Raw genomic sequence first — 20,208 nt, 5'->3', positions numbered from 1 at the left:
ACAGGCCTGACGATGCCAGCCGTGCCTGCAATTGCATTTTCCACTCTCCAAACAGAATCTATTAGACGTGATGCAAGCAGAGTTTATTTTTAGGAAGGCTTTTCATTACAGTGATGTGAAATGTCAAGGCTGAGACTCTGCAGGCTCCATGCAGACCTCCGGCTCCCACTCATTAAGTTCCTGCCACGTGCTAAGCCCAGGCTGGGCCCAGGGCAACACAAGTAGGTCCCCAATTAACAACCAAGTTAATTAACTGATTGGAAACACAGGGGAAACCTGTCTTGGGCAGGGACATGGCCCTTGAGGAGCACGCAGCCTGATGGGGGTACGGGCATCGTGCCAAAAGGGGTACAGCCAGCACAGTCGGGGGTCTTCAAGGGACGAGAACGTCAGGTCCAGTGAGTACTGGGTGCTGCACCCCCCCGCCTGATGAGTGCACAGAGAACCAAATGGGGTGCCCCCATCTCGCCTCAACCCACCCTTCCTTGCTGCCCAGGTGTGCGAGATGGGGCATGGGCCATCCCACCTCCAAGTCTGGCCTGGACACAGAACTGATCAATGTGCTAAGGACAGTCAGAAGCTGATGCTAAGACTCTTGCCTTTATTAAAAACTGTTTTGGCTGGGCGCAGTGGCTCACATCTGTAATCTCAGCACTTTGGGAGGCTGAGGCAGGCAGATTACTTGAGGTCAGGAGTTCAAGACCAGCCTGACCAACATGGAGACAGCCAACACCATCTCTACTAAAAATATAAAAATTAGCTGGGTGTGGTGGTACACACCTGTAGTTCCAGCTACTTGGGAGGCTGAGGCAGGATAATTGCTTGAGCCTGGGAGGCGAAGGTTGCAGTGAGCCAAGATCGCACCTCTGCACTCCAGCCTGGGCAGCAGAGGGAGACTCTGTCTATTAATAATAATAATAACGTTTTAAATCGTATACTTGCAAACAGTATCTAGCTCAACTTCCTCATTTCAAGGTTGGGGAAACTGAGATACAGAGAAAGGAGACGAACCGCCCAAACTCACACACAGTATAGTGAAGCCAAACTCTTATATGTCACTCCCAGAGGTGGCTGGAATATCACAATCTTCCTTTTAGAGTCCTTGGTTTGGAGAATGAAAAAAAAAAAAAAAAAAGAACAGCTTTTAGACTAGATTTCCTTTTCTTGAACTACTGAGGAAATCTGCAGGAAAAGAGTCTTCAAATACTAGGCTAAATCATATGACTGACTTGTATGACACAAAGTTGAGATTTATAACACATACTCTAAACAAATATTCCCGGAGTAAACACCTTTTACCTACCACACTTTATAGAAATATTCTTTAAAATAGTGGTTTCTATTTTTTCTATTTTTCTATATTTTTAATTTCACAGACTAAATCTTTTTTTAAAAAAATATGTAAAGTTGCCAAATCTTTATGTGTGTAACTAAAAATGTTTAAATAATTTTTAAAAACCTTTGCTATCATACATCTTTTAAAAATTACTAACATCAGAAATATTCATCCAGGCACAGGAGCTCACGCCTGTAATCCCAACACTTTGGGAGGCCAAGGTGGGAGGAACACTCGAGCCCAAAAGTTTGAAGACAGCCTGGTCAGCACAGTGAGACTCCGTCTCTACAAAAAATATAAAAATTAAGCAGGTATGAGGGAGTGCGCCTGCGGTCCCCGCTCCTGGGGAGGTCCCCGCTCCTGGGGAGGCTGAGACCGGAGAATCGCTGGAGCCCAGGCAGGGAGGCTGTAGTGAGCTATGACCGTATGGCTGCACTCCAGCCTGGGTGACAGAGCAAGGCTGTATTTCGAAACACACATAACTGTGCATGTATGTATCTGAAATCTCAGGATTTTAGGGATTTTGGGTAGACTACATCTGACCATAGGACTGTGTCTCTGCAGCGTTTCCACGGGCTGACCGGGCTGGCCTGGCTGTGGGGGCCCCTGGCCCAGGTGGGCCCCCTGTGTCCGTGCCCCTGCCAGGGCTGACCCGACTCCCAGAGACCCTCTCGGGGTGTGAAGACGAGGAGCTCGCGCATGCCAGGCTGTGGCGGGAGGGACCCAGCTTTCGGGATCCTGCAAGGCCCCTCACCAGGAAGAGAGGATGGGGGGGCAGCAGCTCCCAGCAGCCTCGTGGGCACAGGGACAGGAGCCTGGGGCGTGAGGCCTCCTGACAGGAACGCGGAGCGCGAGGCCTCCTGACAGGAACGCGGAGCGCGAGGCCTCCTGACAGGAACGCGGGACACGAGGCCTCCTGACAGGAACGCGGGACACGAGGCCTCCTGACAGGAACACGGGACACGAGGCCTCCTGACAGGAACGCGGAGCGCGAGGCCGCCTGACAGGAACTCAGGGCTCGAGACCACCTGACAGGAACACGGGACACGAGGCCGCCTGACAGAAACGCGGGGTGCCAGGCCGCCTGACATGAACGAAGGACACTAGGCTGCCTGACAGGAATGGGGTGGGGGGACCAGGCCACCTGCCTGACAGGAACGCAGAACACGAGGCCGCCTGACAGGAACGGCCAGGTGCGAGGCCGCCAGAGAGGAGCTCGTGGCACGAGGCCGCCCGCCTGACCGGAACGCGGGGCGCGAGGCCGCCTGACAGGAACGCGGGGCGCGAGGCCGCCTGACAGGAACGCGGGGCGGCACTCCCCTGCCCACCCTCAGCCCCGCGTGCTCGCTACTCGCCCGCAGAGGACCCCGGAGCCCACGCGCTGAGGCCGCCAGGCCTTTCCTCCCTCGCGTTGCCTCCGGGGAGTCCTCCACCCGTGTTTCCCCGGGGCGGGCAGCAGCCCCGAGAAGCCGCCCCCGCCCGCGGCTCCCTGAGAGCTCCAGCGCCAGGAGGAGGCCGGTCCCAGGCTCTCCGCGGAGCCACCTCCAACCCCGCAGCCGATCCGGGCAGCCAGGCCGGGAGCGCGCAGCCGGCGCCAGCGGTTCCGGGCTCCGCGTCCTTCGGGAGGCGGCTCCGTGTCCTGGGGACCTCGGAAGCGCCCGCCTCGGGCCGCGGGTCCTCGCCCAGAGCGCCCGGTGTGAGGGACGCCCCCGGAGGCCTCCCCGCCACACGCCCCCGCGCTCTGCCGACCGGGACCAGGTGCTTCGCTGAAGAAATAAACAGACACGTGAGGAAGACCGCGGCCAAGCGGGTCCGGACAGAACCGAGCGCCGAGCACCCTCCGCCGCCCGTCCTCGCAGGCGGACTCTGCTCCCAGCCTCGGCTGACGCGCCTGCCCCCGTCGGGTCCCGATCCCTCGCCGGCTGCGCCACTGAAGACCCGCGCTGTGCGCCCCGTGCCCCGAGGGGCTCGCTGACCCGCTCTCCGACGCCGTCCTTAGCCTCGTTTGCCGTGGACCGTTTTTAAAGCGCGCTGCTGTGGACGGTTTGCAGCGCTGAGGACGCGCCGGGAGGCCTGAGCCTGGGAGCCCCGCATCTGAGCAGGACGGCCCGGGAAGCGCCCAGAAGAACCGCCTCCCCGGGAACTCCAAGCAGCTCACGGCTTTCGTGGCTGAGACTAGAAGCATCTGTAAAAGCCCGACGTTGCGGAAAGACACAAACGCGCGTGGACCTGGTGGCCTCTGACCTCCCACGGCTCCCAAGACCACCCCAGCAGAGCAAAGCCACGCACAGGAGCCTTCCCAGCAGCCGCCGCCGTGGCTGCCACGCTTGCCAGGGCTGCACCCGACACTCTGCCGCGTGCGTCTTCAGCCTGGAATCCATTCTGCTTGGGTTGATTTTACTGTGTCTGAGGCAGGGCTTGGAATGTTTTTGTTCTTGTTTCTCCTTTTTTTTAATTATGCCGTTTCTTGACACACTTCATGAAAAGCACCTATTTCTGGACAGGCGCAGTGGGTCCCACCTATAATCCCAGCACTTTGGGAGGCCGAGGCAGGTGGATGACCTGAGGTTAGGAGTTCCAGACCAGCCTCGTAAAACCCCAACTCTACTAAAAAATAAACGAAACTTAGCCAAGTGCGGTGTCAGGTGCCTGTAATCCCAGCTACTAGGGAGGCTGGGGCAGGAGAATCGCTTGAACCTGGGAGGCAAAGGTTGCAGTGAGCCGAGATTGCACCACTGCACTCCAGCCTGGGCAACAGAGTGAGACTCCATTAACAACAACAAAAAAAGCACCTATTTCTTAACGATCCAAAAAGATAAAAGCCAATTTCATAGCTGCTGTTTCCATTTCTGGGCAAAAATTAGGAAACACAACAAAATAAATATCCATGGAATAAAAATGGTGCATTTATTCACTAAAGTCTCACTGCATGGAGACGAGTAAGAGTTTTCCAAGCCAAGAACAGTATGTATGGCATGGAAAATTCTCGAGTTATTAAGTGAATTAACCTAATGAAATTCTACTATAAGACAAGCACTAGAAATGCACTGGAAAGAGAAAGGTCCTAGTGAGCTTCTGGAAGCACAGAAGGTTCTAAAAGGCAAGGACTGTTCTAGAAGTCAGAAAAGGTTCAAGAGCTTCTGGAAAACAGGGAAGGTTCTAGAGGGCAGGGACTCTGTCTTGCTCATGTTTGCAAGTCCAATGACTAGCACATAGTAGGTATTCAGTCACATAGTAGGTATTCAGTACAATGTTCTGAAAAAAGGTTTCTCTGTCTGGCTGATTATCTAGTTGGGTGGAAACCTGATCCTTTTCATTCACAGTGAGATAGAGGAACCTGAAAAGGATAAACATCTGAATTCCCCTCAAAATGTTTTGTTTGGTACTGGGTAGTGATGCAAACAACTGTGGGGTTAACTTGAGGCTCTAGTTATGCTGCCTCCTCCAGAGAAGATCCACTTTGCCCCATCTGGCGGCCGAGGATTCCAGCAGCCCTGACAGCCCTGACCCACCAGGGCACTGGGCCAGCTCTGTGCTATAAAGGCAGCTCTGTCTGCTGAACCCTTTCTGGGTGCAGCCTGCTGGGTACTAACTCAAGTCTCCGAGGCATACCAGGGACCCTTGCCCAACAGCTCTCCAGGGCCTGACACCTCTGGAAAACAGTGACCCTAACTGCCACATCCCCAGCACTTCTCCTGGGTCTCTGCCCTCTGACACATCACTGTGATCCTTTGTATATTTCGTACATTTTGTCCAGATCTGTTCACGGTGGGAGGGTCATTCACGCCCTCAGTCCACCACTACTGGACACAGAATTCAGAGATCTTTGCCACTGAAATTGTTTTGCACTTTGTTCTTCAGTAGAAAATGATTAAGCTGATATAGAAACAGCAGTTTCTAAATAAAGATGAGACCATAAGATATTATTCAGCCCACTGATTTTGCCAGTATAGTAATCTTGCAAGTATGAGTTTATACTTTCTGAATGATTTACATTTTATCCCAACTAAATAAATAATTCTTACTCGACATTTTCTAAGCCGAAGAATAGCTGTTAACTCATTTTGAAATGTTCTTAGACTAAGAATCGACATCTAAAAGGCATGTTAGCATGATGCATGATGAATGGACAAGAGGCTTCCAAGGCGCACAGTAATGTATTGTCTTCCCTCATTTTACTTTTACAATAATCCTCAATAGGCATTACTGATCATCCTCTGGCACGGATGCCTCATCTGATCACCAACATTTCTCTGTATGTCACTTAACACTTTCTACCCAGCTAAACAACTCAAGATGTTCAGAGAAATGGGGTGGGGATGGGAAAAGGAATCTGCTTCCTAGAAACGCAGAAAACATCAACTTTGGGTGCTGATGAGCCAAGAATAGATTTTCAGATGAAGTCAAACAATTTTCAGAAAAAGATTATGTTACTTGTGAAAAGTCATTTTTTGGTATCAATTTTAAAAATAAAGAGTCAGCACAGGGGTCTTCAATCCAATCCTAGAGTAACAGAGCAAGACAGGGTCTGGAGGAGTGACAACGTCTCCTTTCTGACTGCCAGTGCTCACCAGTTTCATGTCTCTGGGGTTCTTTCCTTGGAGACAAATCAACCAACAGCTTGGGTCTCTTTCCAGAAAGGCCAACAGCAAGTCACTGCCCATGCCTGGGTCTGAATGTCCTTATGTAACAGGTACTTATGAATCAATGAAACTGGACCAGGGACTCTTTTCCAGCTCTGAAAGTCTATAACTGATTTATCCATTTATTCAGCAAAAATTACTGAAAATATATGTTGCAATATGCCCACCCTTAGATGGTTCTAAAAATTAAGCCTGATATATGGGCTAATGCTGGAGCCCCACGAGGCCCCACAGCAAACAGCGTCTTGGGGTCTGATGCCAGAAGAGTGGGCACCCTTGTGCCATTCTCCAACTATGCTGCAGTTTCCATGGGCCTGTAAAGAGACTTATGGATTAGGTGACCCATTTTAACTAAAAGTAATCCAAAGATTTGAAAAGATTCTTAGAAAGAAATCATGGATGGTTAATAACACAATTACAAAAAAAATCTGTACTTCCAGTGGGAGCTCTTCTTCAGACACATTTTGAAGTGGAAAGCATCACAATTTAATCCATCACAAGAAGGTAACCGAAAAGATTAAAACTCATTCTTCGGACTTCCTCACTTATAAGTTTATGCACATTATCAGTAGTGATGAGCACTGTTCTCAGCACGTATTGTGCATTGAGACAGCAAATAACCATAGTTTGAAGCTGTCCAGATTAAAGACATTTAAAAATAAGCATCTAAAATGTTATTAATCACATTAATAAAAATTTTAGTGAATGCAAAGTTTTTGTATCTTCAGCAAAATATTTTAATCATTAGTGATGTTTAATTTCTCATTCTCTTAAGTTTAAGTTTTTTGTAGTAAACATACAATGAGTTTAGTAGAGCATACATATAACTTGTAAAGAAGAACACGTATCTGGTAAATAAATGCACATGTCTGTTGGGTGCGCCATCAGTCACTGAGACACCACCTGGTGAGCCTCAGAGAGGAGAGGTCACAAGGGTGATGAGGCAGAAGCCTCCTGTCAGTAGGGGCCCCGAGAGCCCTGCCCAGGGCTTAGGCCTTGTTCCTCAGGTTATGTGTGGGACAGCTCTGGCAGAAGAGCGATAGGATCAGATTTTCAGTTGTGGCAATTAGTCTAGCCAGACTGGAAGGCGGCATGGAAGGCGCCAATACTTCTTTCTTTCTTTTAAAGTTTGTTCTGCCATAAGTTAAGCCAAATTCTTCCTCTCCTATATGTGAGAACTGCATGCCTGGCAGCTTCCTCCACATGCACTGGGCTCCTGGATAGGCCTTGCTGGCACACTGGGTGGGCGGCTCCGTGGAGTGTCCCACCTACTGCAGGACGTCGAACAGTGTCCCTGTCCGCCATCCACCTGGTCCCAGCAGCACAAACACCAGGTGACAGCCACTGAGTCACATGGCAGAAGTGGCCACCACCAGACTACTCTCCCTCTTCTCCTTCAGGCTGCAAATTAAAACAGACTTCCATCCTTTCTTCAAAGGACATATTTTTCTTCCCTTTTTTCACTTATTTTACACAGGAAAGTAGCATCTTTTAATAGTCTGGAAGAACTATTTCAACATTTAGAACGTGCTAACAATATACCCACACATGGGTAGAATCTTTCAAAATGAGGCTTTGATTTTGGAGTTGGTATTCATTTCATCTACAATTTTATCAAACAAGTTATCTTATATGAAATCACCTGTAACAATCTGGGACATTCTTTTTGTCCATAGTGCTTGACTTTAAACTTACCTTGAATATCTTCTTTCTTTCAGAGTGCTATGAAAAAAAAATTCAATTATTAAAGAAATGTTAGGCCGGGCGCGGTGGCTCACGCCTGTAATCCCAACACTTTGGGAGGCCGAGGCGGGTGGATCACGAGGTCAAGAGATCGAGACCATCCTGGTCAACATGGTGAAACCCCGTCTCTACTAATACAAAAAATTAGCTGGGCATGGTGGTGCGTGCCTGTAATCCCAGCTACTCAGGAGGCTGAGGCAGGAGAATTGCCTGAACCCAGGAGGCGGAGGTTGTGGTGAGCCGAGATCGCGCCATTGCACTCCAGCCTGGGTAACAAGAGCGAAACTCCGTCTCAAAAAAAAAAAAAGAAATGTTATATATTCTTTAAAAGTACCAATTTAGACCAAACATGTCACTTTTTAACATTTACTATTGACTGATATTGTCAACAGTGTAGTTGGCTAGCCACCCCCCCTCCCAACCCACCACCTAAGATGGGTTTTACTTTTTACTGTAGCCTCAAACTCCTGGGCTCAAGTGATCCTCCTGTCTCAGCCTTCCAAATAGCTAAGACCACAGGCATGTGCCACCAGGCCCAGCTAATTTTTTACATTTTCTTTGTAGAGACAGAGTTGACCTATGTTGCCCAGGCTGGCCTCAAACTCCTGGCCTCAATCGATCCTCCCACCTCAGCCTCCCAAAGTGCTTGGATTACAGGCGTGAGCCAATGCACGCAGCCAGGTTTTACATCTACATTTCACCCCCTCAGAACCTGTGGAGGATAAAAGAGGCATAACTACATAAGTATCCAAATTCTTAGCACAATTACACCTTTTTATTTTCTCAGAATGGCACTAAATCAACACATCTCTTGAGAACTACATCTTACTTCCCAAGAGACAAAACAGGTGTAACCAAAAATAATTTCAGTATTACTAAAAATTACAACAAGAAATTTAAAAATAAGGATTGTTTTATAGAAAACTAAACCAAGAATCTAATCTTTATTTTTAAAAATATTTCCACTTACAAATGTTTCCTTTTTCAAGTGCTCAAAATGCTTCCTTCTTCTTAAACTCACAGCAATGAAAAACTCATATAAAAAATATTCTCTGAATTTGCAACATCCCCATTCCATGTGCCGTCAAGACTTTCCCCTCTGGAAGAGCCTGCCTCTTACCCAAACAAGCAGGGAGCAGGAGCTCCCAGGTCTGGGTGAGGTGTGTCCCCTGGTGTGGTCACTCAAACAGAGCCGTGTGTCTGCAAACACGCTGAGTCACTCTCAGCCAGGGACTGCTGGCCTGGGACACCTGCACAGTGACCCTGCCAGGCTCATGCAGAAGAAGCCATTTTCAGGCCACACTGGTTCTACAAGAACAAACATCTCGGTAAAGTTCTCCTTCTGACATCACAGTTTCTCTATTCCACACAGCTCTATCTCAAAGCCTTTTTAAAGCACATTATTCCAGGAACAGGTGTGAGCCAGAAAAAAGGGCTGAAAACATGAGGGGCCCTCTCAGTACATGCCCCAGAACCCAAGGCCTGTACCACCAGGGCTTTCCACAGGGATGCGGGGGCTGCTGAGGGACTTCCCAACAGCACCTCTGCCTACCCCCCCACAGAGGCCTCCGGGGAGTAACATGCTGCTGATCTGAGTGAATATAAGAAACACGCAACACCACAAAGGTCCCACAGCAGCACAGCAAGGGGAGCCATGGCTGACAGTCAGTGGTCAAGACAGAGGTTCTAGAGCAAGATGGAAATGCACAGGGTATCTGGCTCCCAACCCTGATGCCACAAACAGCATGGGGTCCACACAACACTGAGGGTTCCCAACCCTCCCCGACTACCACAAACAGCATGAGGTCTACATAACACAGAGGGCTCCCAACCCTCCCCGACTACCACAAACAGCATGAGGTCTACACAACACAGAGGGCTCCCAACCCTCCCTGACTACCACAAACAGCATCGGGTCCACACAACACAGAGGGCTCCCAACCCTCCCCGACTACCACAAACAGCATGAGGTCTACATAACACAGAGGGCTCCCAACCCTCCCTGACTACCACAAACAGCATCGGGTCCACACAACACAGAGGGCTCCCAACCCTCCCCGACTACCACAAACAGCATCGGGTCTACACAACACAGAGGGCTCCCAACCCTCCCCGACTACCACAAACAGCATCAGGTCCACACAACACAGAGGGCTCCCAACCCTCCCCGACTACCACAAACAGCATGAGGTCTACATAACACAGAGGGCTCCCAACCCTCCTCGACTACCACAAACAGCATGAGGTCTACATAACACAGAGGGCTCCCAACCCTCCTCGACTACCACAAACAGCATCGGGTCCACACAACACTGAGGGTTCCCAACCCTGCCAGATGCCACAAACAGCTTGGGGCCTAAACAACACTGAGGGCTCCTAAGAAAGTCCAAACAGCAAAGTGAGTGCTCACCTTGTCTTCATTTCTTCTAAGAGGAAGACTGTTGTAACCTGATAAGAGACAGATAAAGGATGGGACATGACCCCAGGAATGGGGTCCCCCAGAGCCAAGGATCCCCAAGTATGGGATGTGACAACAGGGACAAGGCCCATCCAGAGCCCACGGGTCTCCCCTTGGGAATCTGACACAACCCTAAGTGGATGGAGTAAGGGAAAGGGCCCTGTGCAAACTCTGAAGAGTGCACTGGGCCCTAACGCAGACCCTGCCCTGCCCGGCCACCTCCCTCTCCCCTTGTCATCCCCAGAAGCCAGGAAGATGGACAGAGCAAGACTGCCCACCTTTACCCTGCAGGCCAGAGGGCAAAGCAAGCCAGCCAGACACTCACCTCACTTCAGAAGAGCAAAGGGAACAACACCCACCCGGCAAGCTCGTTGACAAGACCAAAATTCAGGCACTTAAAAACAGTGCAACCTAGACATGCCGAGTGTACTCAAAACTGTGCTCTGAATTTTGCATTTATCAAATATTACATAATAAAACATTTTAAAAGAAAGTGTTTAGCATATCTAAAAAAGGGTATGAACTATCTCTTTTTATTATACTTCCTACTCAAACTTGTAAGAAATTTGTATGAATATTATTTAAGTCACCTTTTTTTTTAGATTCTAGGGGCTGGGCATGTGGCTCATGCCTATAATCTCATCACTTTGGGAGGCCAAGGAAGGAGGATCACTTGAGTCCAGGAGTTCAAGACCAGCCTGGGAAACAGCAAGACTCTGTCTTTACAAAGAATTAAAAAATTAGGCATGGTGGCACATACCTGTAGTATCAGCTACTCAGGAGTCTGAGCGGAGAGGAACACCTGAGCCAAGGAGTTCGGGGCTACAGGGAACTATGACTGTGCCACTGCACTCCAGTCTGGACTACAGAGCCAGACCCTGTCTCTGTTAAAAAAAAAAAAAAAAAAAAAATGGCCAGGTGCGGTGGCTCACGCCTGTAATCCCAGCACTTTGGGAGGCCGAGGCAGGTGGATCACAAGATCAAGAGATCGAGACCACCCTGGTCAACATGGTGAAACCCCGTCTCTACTAAAAATACAAAAAATTAGCTGGGCATGGTGGCGCGTGCCTGTAATCCCAGCTACTCAGGAGGCTGAGGCAGGAGAACTGCCTGAACCCAGGAGGCGGAGGTTGCGGTGAGCTGAGACCGCGCCATTGCACTCCAGCCTGGGTAACAAGAGCGAAACTCCGTCTCAAAAGAAAAAAAAAAATTCATGGATTCAAGGGGTACATGTATGTGCATGTTTGTCACATGGGTGTATTGAATGATGCCAATGGTTGGGTTTGTAATGATCCTGTCACCCAAATAAGGAACACAGTACTTGATAAATGGTTTTTTGACCCTTGGCTCCCTTCTCCCTCTCCTCTTTAGTGTCTGTTGCTCCCTTAAGTCCCACTTCTTTCTTATTTTGTTTTATTTTGTTGTTGTTGTTGAGACAGAGTCTCCCTCTGTTACCCAGGCTGGAGTGCACTGGCACAATCTCGTTTCACTGAATCCTGCATCTTCCAGGTTCAAGCGATTCTCTTGTCTCAGCCCCTCAAGCCAAGTACCTAGGATTACAGGCACCTGCCACTACATTCAGCTAATTTTTGTATTTTTAGTAGAGATGGGGTTTCACCATGATGGCCAGGCTGGTCTCAAACCCCTGACCTCAGAGGATCCACCCACCTTGGCCTCCCAAAGTGCTGAGATTATAGGCGTGAGCCACCGTGCACTGCCAAAAGATTGTTAAAGTTTAAAAAATCAAATAAAATAAATAAATAAAAGTCTCCAAAGGAGAAGAGATTTTTCATTTTCTTCATCGTTTTCTTCATCATTCAGTACAGTCATTTAATTTGTGCTCTTGAAACATATCCACATATTCCCCACCATATTTGCAGAAATCAGCTGCAGTTTCTGACTCTGCTAGAATACTCTTTCCATTTAAGTGAAAAAGCCCAGTTTATGTTACCTTAACTGATCATAATTTCATGTTGGCTATTGCATGGAATCAAGGACCAGAACAGCATAACAAAGCAGGCACCTGGATGCTGCAAGGCTTCCGCCACAAGAACGGGTGCCACTTATCTCAACTTTGGCCTGTTTTCGGTCAAAGCAGAGAGAGTCAAGAACTCTAGATAAAAGAGGGACAAAATGGACTTGAGGTGGGAAGTCATCAGAGAGCAGCTCCTGCCACTGCTTCGCCCACGTTCCACCCCCTGCCTCCAGCTAAGAAATGGAGCTTGTGCCGGTGTGCACAGTTGGATCTGCTAGAAGAGAGGCTATTTCAGAGAATGTACACATTGTGGGGTCAGCTTCAAATTGCACCACAGGTTAACTGCTGCTTTGAGCTGGATTAAAATCACGGCTCAAAATGGAAAAAGCATCAGCCTCCGATTGCCAATTTTATTAGCTGTTCCATCCATTTACAAGTTGAATGTATTTCACAGTTGGAACCAGAATTCACCTGTGCGATTAATATGAAGTCCTTTTCCTTTGGAAAGCAAAGGAAAATTCCTTCCACCAAACATACCATTTCCAAACAGACCTTTGTGCTGTATACAGAACACCGCATCAGAAACCTTTTCAAAATGAGCTTTCAGAACCGCCTGGCGACAGAGTACCCATGTCACACGACAGAAACTTCTACTCTTTCCTTCCACCAGCATAGTTCAGAAAAGAATAGGGAGTCCCTAAACCACCCCTCTGCCTGCTTGCCATTCTAAACATCAAACCTAAACAGAACCTACTCTTAAAATTTTCTTAGGAAAGTAACCCCTCTCTCACCCCGATTCTGAAGTGGGTTTTTGTCATGACAAGTCTGAGATGAGAGCTCGCTTCTTCGGTGTTTGTGTCGCCCCATTTTTAAAAACCTGACAGGAGCCCAGCAACCATTCTGAACATAAAATTTTTATGGACATATCACGTAGTGAAGCCTATTGGAGGTATTTTCATTCCCTGCCATTATGGTAAGGCCAAAAGTCTCCAAAAATAAGTAATCCATTTCCAAACATCAAAATTACCTCAGAGAGGCACACCAAATGTTTGAATCTGACACCCAAAACAAAACCCAACTCAGAAAATCAATCCCCTAATGGTGCCAAAGAGCACTTTAAATCTCCACGGCGTGAGGTCAAGGAGCTCCTAAGAGAAAGACAATTTGACAAGTGAAATGATCGCCACTCCTATAAGAACAAGACAGGTATCCTTGTTCTGTGGAGCCACAGACGGGTCTGACAGCACGTAGAATCCTTGGCCCATCCTGGGATGACCAGTGAGAGAGAAAGGAGGCTCCAGAGACCTAGGACGCCCGTCCCAGTGCCATTATCTAGCCAGCGGGTGTCCCATGGTACACTCTTTAACCACTCCAAGCCTCAGTCTTTCTATCTTTAAATTGAAGACAGAAATACCTATACAGGTTATTCTGGGGAATACATGTCAGTGCACATGGAAGGCTCAGGGGTTCAAGAGTTGGGGGTATCCAGAGGCACAGGGATAGGAGAGGCTGTCGCTGAGAGGGAGCACACTGGAAAGTTTTGGGAGTGATGGAATGACCCATATCCTGACAGAGGAGGTGGCCACCTGAATCTATATGTAACACAGTACACCAAAAGAGAAAAGTCCATTTTTCTTTATGATAATTTTAAATTAAATTTTAAAAAGAAAGCTCCACAATCTGTTTTGTAACTATTAGTTCATCCCCTGTCACCTGCCATGGCCTCGAATCACCCTCACAAGAGACAGTCCTAGTCCTGGTGCTACCCAGGGAATGTCCTTGGTTTTTGGTTTTCTGAATCCCAGTTAGGACTACTGGAGGGAACAGACAAAAACAGAGGAAGTGAAATGCCCTCTTACCACCTCCAGAGATGAGAGTTAACACGGAGTAACTGTCACCAAACACTCATCATCTCTCTTGTTTACGTTACACACACAGAGGCCACTAAAGACAAACAAATGCACCTCAAAAGTCCGAGGGCCAGTTTTCCAGCTGCCTGCAAGAGCCACCCACTTAACAGCCTCAAGAGGCAAGCTAACAAACAAAAAAGGTATTTTAAATGTGCAGAAGCAGGTGTTTCCAAGGGAGCCTCACCCGTTTTTACTTCCTGTTATAGATATTTAAACAGTGGCTGTGGCAGAGTAGTTAAGAGATAACAGGAATTAAAAGAAAAAAACGTCCTTCCTTCAACACACTCTGTTTCCACACTGCTTCCAAGCAGCAGAAAAGTGGATTGACTGTTTTCTGCTTCTCAGGTTTTCTGGCCTTCTATCAACTAAGATTTAAAAAAATAAGTCCAGCTGGGTCTACATTTATGAAGGTCAATTTAGACTAATGTGGAAAGAGCTGCCAGGTGCTTTTATGTGGTGTGGAGAGTTATCTGCCGTGAATTCAGCTGTTTGCTTTCTCTGAGAAGTGGAACATCTTGTCAGAAAAGATAAGAGAGATTCTTAGTTAGCCAAGGCTCAGCTGGCCTTTGTCTCTTGGGATTCAGCTGGATGAAAACCCTTTCTGCCATTTCTTAAGCTTTTTCTTCACCTCTCCATGCACAAAGAATCCTTAAAACTAGTCAGGCACAGTGGCTATGCATGTAATCCCAGTACTTTGAGGACCCAAGGCAGGAGAATCACTTGAGTCCAGGAGTTCAAGACCAGCCTGTGCAATACAGCAAGACCCCATGTCTAAAAAAAAAAAAAAAAAAAAAATCCATTTAAAAAAAATTTTGTTGCTTGTTTCTTTTTTTACTTATCATATTTATTCGTGAACCCAAACTAAGACAAAACTTTCTTTTAGTGCAGAGGCATGTACCTGTAGTCTCAGCTATTCAGAGGTGTGTACCTGTAGTGCAGAGGTGTGTACCTGTAGTCCCAGCTATTCAGGAGGCTAACACGGGTGGATTGCTTGAGCCTAGGAGTTTGAGACTGTAGTGAACCATGACTGCACCATTGTACTCCAGCCTGGGTGTCAGAGTGAGACTCCGTGTCAAAAAAAAAAAGAATCCTTAAACTAGTAATATTTGCACATACCCAGGCATATCTTAGATATCTGTCACCCAACGCCAGAGAGCTATTATTAGTTTGGGCCACATTTGGCTACAAACACTTTTTCATAAGGAAACAGAAATTCTAAGGTAACCCTCCAAACCCTCCAAGAGGCAGTGGTCACGGCTCACCCACAAAACCAGGTGCACTGAGTGGAACTTTCTTTTTTTTTTTTTTTTTTTTTGAGACGGAGTTTCGCTCTTGATACCCAGGCTGGAGCGCAATGGCGCGATCTCGGCTCACCGCAATCTCCGCCTCCTGGGTTCAGGCAATTCTCCTGCCTCAGCCTCCTGAGTAGCTGGGATTACAGGCACGCGCCACCGTGCCCAGCTAATTTTTTTTGTATTAGTAGAGACGGGGTTTCACCATGTTGACCAGGATGGTCTCGATCTCTTGACCTCGTGATCCACCCGCCTCGGCCTCCCAAAGTGCTGGGATTACAGGCTTGAGCCACCGCGCCCGGCCTGAGTGGAACTTTCTTAATGAGACCATGTCTGATGACAGCTTAGCTGACCCCTGTCTCTCCTTGAGGCTTCACTCCTCTTCCTAGTCCCATATTCTTCACTTTCAAAATCTAAAGAAAAGTGGATGAGTAACTGCATTCAAACATCAGGTAATACCGCAGGAACACTAGGACAAAACAAACCCAGAACGCAGAAATTATTGTCACATAAAAGAATCAATGTTATCACAGAGTTTATCAGAAGATGGGGCCTTGGGATGCTGAGCCTCGGGCTGCACATCACACCACCATCCAACCTCGGTCCCATGTACCCTGTGCCTCCCGTGTACCCTGTGCCGACAGTCCTATTCTTCACAGGAAGCCGGAGACTCAACATGTGTACACATTTCATGGCAGAGAAAGAGGACTATAACAAAATGATTGCCCAGCCCCACCTCCCTGGCAGGCACCACTGACCTTGATCACCAGGTACAAAACAAATCAGCTTGGAAGAAGAGCTGCCAGACGCTGAAACACAAAGCTAAGCTCAGCACTGAGAAGACAGCATTTTAAAAGCTCTTCCATTCCCTGCCCATCCCTTCCGAGCCTGACACCCCACATCCCACTTCCTGAATCTGGTTTCATGCGTGAGCCCATTGTCTGGCACCTCCTTCTTCCAGAAGCCTAGAATTTACAATACACCCCATTCCTTCTCCCCAGAACACCAGCCCTTAGGCTGATGGAGACCGAGCGGGAGAGGCAGGGAACAACAGGCAGAGAAGCTCACAGATGCGCAAGGCACAGGGCTCTTCTTGGGGGAAGGGACAGGTTACTCATTACCATCCAACCAATTGGAATCAAAGGCTCCAGACCCCAAGAAGTAAAGATAGATTTGTGCTCTTGTGGCAGTAAGGATCCTTTGATTTAAAAATAAACAATCACGCCATCTCCTTCACAAAGCCAGCGGAGTCCTGCTCTGACGGCTCTGCCTCTCAGCTCCGTGTGGGCTCCCTGGTGAATGAAAAGTCTGTGTAGGCAAATCGGAAGGCCAAAACAAAGGAGCAAAATGAACAGTCTCCTGTCTTCACAGCCAGGTGCGCCCACTGGTTGTGAATCTGGATTCTCCAAGCAAAGTCTGCATGAAAGGCTATCATTGGCAAATGAAAGTTGTGCTTCTTTAGCAAAAGGAAGGGGGGCCTTTATAAAACTGCCCCTAAACATAGGGGCGACCTGAGCAGGTTCACAAGTCAGCTTCCATGTAACTGAAGAACAGCTTAAAGCCCTTAACAAGGGCTTACGTTCAAGTTAAACTTAAGGAAAAAGCACTGAGACCTGCACAAAGGATGCCCTGAAATCACAGAGAAAGGCGGGCGGGTGGGGAGGAAAGCTCAAAGACTGAAGCATATGGAAAAGACCATCAGGCCGTCCGAACAGCCCTGCCTAACACAGCAATGCTATTGTGCTACAGGCAAAGCTGAATCGTGTCACTAGAAAGGGTGCCATGTTCCCGTGTTCAGCTTCATTAATGGTCTCACAGATAATTAATTAATGCCATAAGGGAGCCCTTCCGACCAGACAGGAACAGGCAGAGTGGGTGACGGGAGGGCAGGAAACTAAATAAATCAGGGGAAAAGAGTGTCCTTTGAGGAGAGGAAGCAGGGAGACTTCCACCAGCACGGGGTGCTGCCAACCGCTGTTCTGGAAACAAGTCAGCATCACGGAGTGCGGCTCAAGGCCATGAAAATAAACTCAGAGACGGTAGTTATCGACCCCGGGCCTCATCAAGAGCTCCTTCACTGTCTATATGAGAAGGGCTCCTTGCTCGAGTCAACTCATCCTATATAAAAAGAATTGGTCTTTAGGTCTTATTAACATCAACCCCTAGTTCTAACCTACAAGGCTTTTTGATGTAACAGAAGAGCAAAAACTTGGATCTCCTTGAACCACATGTGATCTGGAGGCCTCAACTGAAGTTGAATGTTAACAGGTAAATAAACAGATTACAAATGGCACAGCTGGGCCAGATTTAAGGTCGCTTTGTGCACCCTTAATTGAGCATCATTATTTGGAACAGTGCAGTTGGTGTGACCATTGCCAAACAAGATCCAGACAGAAGAGAAAGCGAAGTGGCGGGACCTGTCGTCTCACACAATACTGAGCGAAGATGGTACACGGTGGAGGAAACACGGGCAGCTCACACGTGGCCACATTCTGCACCAAGGTGGCTCCTGAGATGGGAACGCCACACGTACTTCTCACTCTGTCGGTTTCCAATTACATAAGAATGTAGGTGATGCCTTTCACCTGGAGCCCTCGAGACAATTCTAACCATGTCTGCATCCTTAACGGTTTTCTACAAAATGAGTGTGTCTGTAACTCTCCTTACGACAGAGCCTTCCGTTGTCAGTGGCACGCTGATGAGAGCCGAGGGAAACGTGGCACCAGTTTTAATTACATGAGTCGACTTTGCTGGTAGCCAAAATAACACTGCCACGTTAGGTATTATCATTCAGCTTAGCGGCCTTCCCCTCTTCATGCACTTCCATCTTTGGGTTTTCCTTTGCTCCCTCTCTCAGCTACCCGCATCTTTCTGACTTTCTCTGTGATTTTCAAAGAATCTGTTAACTGGCCATTGCAATAGCAAGGAAAGCAGTTAAGGACCAGCCTCCAGCTCACACCGTAATAACCTACCTTCCCTGGGATGTTTGACGCCCATGTGTTCTTCATGTGTAGGTGAACGGCGGCATTTGGCCTCAGAGCAAACGACTCTCCCATGAGGTGACTGGCCAGGTCAAGCCAGGTGGAGGAAGGCATACAACCCCACAAGAGGCAACTGGTGCACAGCTTGGCCTTCTTTGCTGATTTGGGGCAAGGCACCAGGAGGACGCAGCGAGGCCCCCAAGCCTCCCATGCAGGACTCACTCGTGCTCCAGCATGGAAGGGTGAGGGCTTCACCCGGGCCCTGGGGTCACAGTGACTGGGCAACATCCCAGAGGCACAGGACCAGCACACAACACTCCCCACCCAGGACTCCAAGGCAGGTGGGGAAGAACCTCCTTTCCCAGCGCCGGCGCTGCCTCTAACAGAGACAAGCAGGTTAGGGAGTGTGAGGAGACGCACAGCAAGGGAGGAATTCAGGGGACTCTGGCTTGAGGGAGGGGGCGTCAACCCAGGAGACTGTGTCAAGACACCTGGTTCTCTACAGTTTTTGTTTATTTGGGATTTTGACGATAAAGCATTACTGGAGACCAGAAGGGCCTAGAAGCCAGGAGGAAGGTGCCGGGGCCCAGTCGCGCCGAGGTGGGTGCAGGCGGGCCTGGGCAGCGGAAAAGGGCCCCCTCCGCCCCGGCTGCCTGCATTTGCTTCTGCCCCCCGTGGACACCGATTATCCTGACCTGTCATGTGTAATTCTGGCCCTGAAGTCGCCTGGAAACACTGGCTTTATGGTAAATCTTCTTAATAAACAAGATTAGCAGGGAAGGAGGTGCCGGGACTGGAGCCTTTATGGGTTTAAAACAGGGGCGACCGCCTGGGAAAGGAGCGGCTTCCACTCCCTCGCTGCCATGAAGCTGCCTCCTTTCCTCCCGCGGCGGCCACGGAGGAAAAATGTCCTGTGATTTCCGCGGCGCTGCCCGCGGGGCGTGTAGGGGACGCAGGTAGAAGCGGGCGCATCGGGACACCCGAGGCCCGGCCCCTGGCGGCACACACGGCGCGAACACGAGTGGGGGCGCACCCACGCCGAACCAGGGCCGCGCGCTCCGGGGCCAGGGGGGCGCCGAGTGGCGGGCCGGGGCGCGAGGCCCAGGAGCCGGGAGAGGGGCGGGAGGCGGCGCCGGGGAGGAAACTGAGGCAGGGGCGGGAGACCTACTCCGAGTGCAGAGTGAGGACGGCGAAGCTCGCGACCCGCGGCCGAGCGGTTGCGACCCAAAGCTGGGGGTGGCGCGCTGGAACCCCGAGACCCCCGGAGCCCCACACGCGCTCGCCAAGGCGCGCCCCCACTCCCTCGCTGAGGCGCCCCTCCCCCCGCCCCCCACACGACGCGCCCCTCCCCCCCGTTCATTGAGGCGCCCCTCCCCCCACGCCCCACTCATTTATTGAGGCGCTCCCCCTGCTTACCCCCTGGCCTAGAGCCGCCCCTCCCCCCCGAACCCCTCACTGAGGCGCCCCTCCCCCGCGCCCCTCACTCACCCAGGCGCCCCGGGAGCTGCCGGCCGCGGGGGACGGACGCGGGGGCGGCAGGCAGGGCGCGCGGCGGCAGCAGCAGCAGCAGCAGCAGCAGAGGGAGCGGCGGCCCCATCCCCGCGGCCTGGCCGGCGGCGCTCAGTCAGTCCATGGTCGCGCGGGAGGCGGCGGGAGGCGTCTGAGCCCGGGCCCTGCGAGGCGCGCGCCGCCGGCTCCTCCCGCCGCGCCTCTCGCGCTCCTGCGGCGGCGCCCGGCCGAGCTTCAGCACCGGACAGCGCCCGGCCCCGCCCAGGCCCCGCCCCCAGCGACAGGCCCCGCCCCGGGCGCGCGGTCGCCCTCAGGCCACGCCCCCGTCCGCCCCGCTTCCTCCCCTCCCCACTCGCCGGCG

The 20,208-nt window shown here is 50.1% G+C and overlaps 1 protein-coding gene across 1 annotated transcript in view; it reads right to left on the bottom strand.

Annotated features, from left to right (window-relative positions):
• PTPRN2 (protein tyrosine phosphatase receptor type N2) overlaps window positions 1-19,832 on the bottom strand; it is a 1,009,611-nt gene extending 989,779 nt beyond the window's left edge. The window contains exon 1 of the mRNA XM_064367217.1: window positions 19,827-19,832. The gene's annotated coding sequence lies outside the window, so the exon portion shown is untranslated. The remainder of the gene's footprint in view (window positions 1-19,826) is intronic.
• Between the last annotated feature and the right edge of the window lie 376 nt (window positions 19,833-20,208).

The sequence above is a fragment of the Aotus nancymaae genome, unplaced genomic scaffold (genome assembly GCF_030222135.1).
Source record: "Aotus nancymaae isolate 86718 unplaced genomic scaffold, 86718_ANA_hifiasm-v0.15.2.pri h1tg000002l, whole genome shotgun sequence".
Lineage (NCBI taxonomy): Eukaryota > Metazoa > Chordata > Mammalia > Primates > Aotidae > Aotus > Aotus nancymaae.
Note: the sequence above shows the minus strand (reverse complement) of the source record. Positions and strands in the feature narration are given on the sequence as shown.